At 37.3% G+C, this 2,896-nt stretch overlaps 1 long non-coding RNA gene across 2 annotated transcripts in view; it reads right to left on the bottom strand.

The window, feature by feature from the left end:
• Window positions 1–425: 425 nt before the first annotated feature.
• The window catches only part of LOC106881111 (uncharacterized), a 13,828-nt gene continuing 11,357 nt past the window's right edge, over window positions 426–2,896 (bottom strand). For both annotated transcript variants that reach the window (XR_001410813.1, XR_001410812.2), the window contains one exon: window positions 426–561. This is a non-coding gene — a long non-coding RNA (uncharacterized LOC106881111). The remainder of the gene's footprint in view (window positions 562–2,896) is intronic.

Genomic DNA, 2,896 nt, shown 5'->3' with positions numbered 1-2,896 from the left:
TATATATATATATAAATACATATATACACACCCATACACACACGCACAGACACACACACACACGCATACACTGGAGTGAGTGGGCAATGATAGGAAGAGGCACTCGTCACAGTGAGCTAGGTTCCTGTAATTAGTCTATAAAACTTGAAATTTCATGTCGCCGAAATAAATTGCTTAAAATAATAATAATAATAATAATAATAATAATAATAATAATAATAATAATTATGTACGAATTATTGTTGGATAATCGGGGACAGTATCAGAAGGCGTCAAGAGGAATATAAAAGGAATCGGTATAGAGTGACCTGTAGAATTGTTACAAAAGTTTTGCATCCTTGGAATGGCCAGAAATAGTCAGGAGAGTATTAGATAGATGAAAAGAAAATGTAGTAACGTACCGTAGGCTGCAGGCAGCACGCCCGCTTTGCATGCAAAACTTAAAGCGTTCCAACAAAGCCTCAGTTAAAAAGAATAATAATGTACAACGAACATCATTGAGGTGTATCAGTGAGCTTCCTGGAAGGAAACATTCAATCTCAGATCATCACTAAAGTAGGACTAAAAAAAGAAAAAGAAAAAAGACTGAAAGAAAATTATGTTTTAATATAAGCCATTTCAGGAAACCCTAAGATTTCTTTCATATGTAAAATACAAGATTTGTTAGGGCAAAATATGTACGTGAAAGTGTAACCAACATGAGGCGATGTGAGATTCATATACAACAGAACTCTAAACAAAACGAGAATTAATCACACAAGTATTCCCATTTCTACACATAAGCACATTGCTGTTTCGCGCTTATACATCAACAAATATAAAGTTCATGCAATTCAGATACGAACATGTTCAAGTCTCCACACATGGACAAAACAACAATCGAACGCACGGTATTTAAATGACTTAATAAATCAAAGCCATAACTGAATCTGTTTGTCATAACTGTGCGAGAGATTGTAAAGAGGTTAAATGTATCACACGCAACAATTGAACATCACTTAACATTTCTTGGACTCGTTAAGAAGCTGGATATTTGGGTTCCAAATAAATTTAAAGAGAGTCAATTAACACAACGAATCAATATTTGCGATATTCGCGATACGCAATGAAATCGATCTTTTTGGGGAACGAATCAACACTAGTGACGAAAGATGGATTGTCTACAATAACATCAATCGAAAACGATCATGTCCAAGCGTAATGAACCAGCACAAACCACATCGAAAGATGAATTGCATAAAAAAAGGCCATGCTGTCGTCAACTTGGTGGGATTACAAAGGTGTTGTGTATTTTGAGCTGCTTCCAAGGAACCAAACGATCAACTCAAATTTTTACTGTCAACAACTAATGAAACTGGAGGAAGCAATCAAAGAAGCATGACCAGAATTGGTTAATCTTAAAGGAATCGAGAAGCCACACACAAGCTAGTTGTTAAGTATACATTATACAACATTTTTACTTGTAGGGAGTGTGGAAAAGAATGTGCGTTAGTAGCAGGAGTGAAACGTCATAACAGAAACATTCTAATACTGCAAGAGGTGCCCATCATTGCCAGATCTGTACAAGAGAGTGTAAGTCCGTAGCAGGTCTGAAAAGCTACATTCGTGCTCATGTTTTAAAGAACAATCAAGTAATGCCATCTCTCGAAGTCATATTGGGGATAGGCGTGGCTCTTCGATGAGAAGTTTGCTTTTCGACCATGTGGTCCAACGTTCAGTAGCACTGCGCGGTACATTAGGCAAGTGTTTTCTATTATAACCCTGGTCTGACCAAATCCTTGCAGCTGAATTTGAGGTAGAATCAAACAGAAAGGAGACCGTCGTATATATATATATATATATATATATGTGTGTGTGTGTGTGTGTGTGTGTGTGTGTGTGTGTGTGTGTGTGTGTGTGTGTGTTTGACCGCCAGCATCGCTTGACAACCAATGCTGGTGTGTTTACGTCCCTGTAAATTAGCGGTTCAGCAAAGAAGACCGATAGAATAAGTACTTGGCTTACAAAGAATAAGTCCTGGGGTTGATTTGCTCGACTAAAGGGGGTGCTCTAGCATAGCCGCAGTCAAATGACTGAAACAAATAAAAGAAGAAAAAAAAAGAATATATAAATTATATAAATGTGATGAAGACGCATTACTCAGTGGCTAGAGCGTTGGGGTTACAATCATGAGGTAGTGAGTTCGATTCCCAGACTAGGCGTGTGTTGTGTTCTTGAGTAATACACTTTATTTCACATTGCTCCAATTCACTCCAACTCACAAATGAGTTGCAACGTCACTAGTGCCAAGCTGTATTGGCTTTTCCTTGGATAACATCGGTGGCGTGGAAAGGGGAGGCTGGTATGCAGGGGTGACAGCTGGTCTTCCGTAAACAACCATCCTCGTTCTTTTCTTTAAATAGTGTGTATATATATATATATATATATATATATATATATATATGTCAGTACTGCTATCACTACTGCTGCTGCTGCTGCTGCTGCTACTACTACTACTACTACTACTACTACTACTACTACTACTTCTACTACTACTACTACTACTGCTGCCTCTGCTGCTACTGCTGCTGCTTGTGCTGCTTCCACCCCTACCACTACAACCAATTAACTACTGCTACTGACACGGACATAGGTCACTGTCATTTACCATTACCAACACGGTCACTACTACTACTACTACTACTACTACAACCAACAATAAATGCCCCCCACGTGGACTATTGACACCAGTAAGGAACAATTATGAACTGTTAATTTAATTTCATTTTTTTAAATATGTATTTTTGATAAGGTTCGTTTTTACAAGAACCGAAACATGCTAAAAATATCTCTGACAAAATAGTTAATTAAAATTCATTTTTTATATATTGGCGTTTTCAACTTCTTTTATATATAT

This window comes from Octopus bimaculoides, chromosome 1, assembly GCF_001194135.2.
Source record: "Octopus bimaculoides isolate UCB-OBI-ISO-001 chromosome 1, ASM119413v2, whole genome shotgun sequence".
Classification (NCBI taxonomy): domain Eukaryota; kingdom Metazoa; phylum Mollusca; class Cephalopoda; order Octopoda; family Octopodidae; genus Octopus; species Octopus bimaculoides.
Note: the sequence above shows the minus strand (reverse complement) of the source record. Positions and strands in the feature narration are given on the sequence as shown.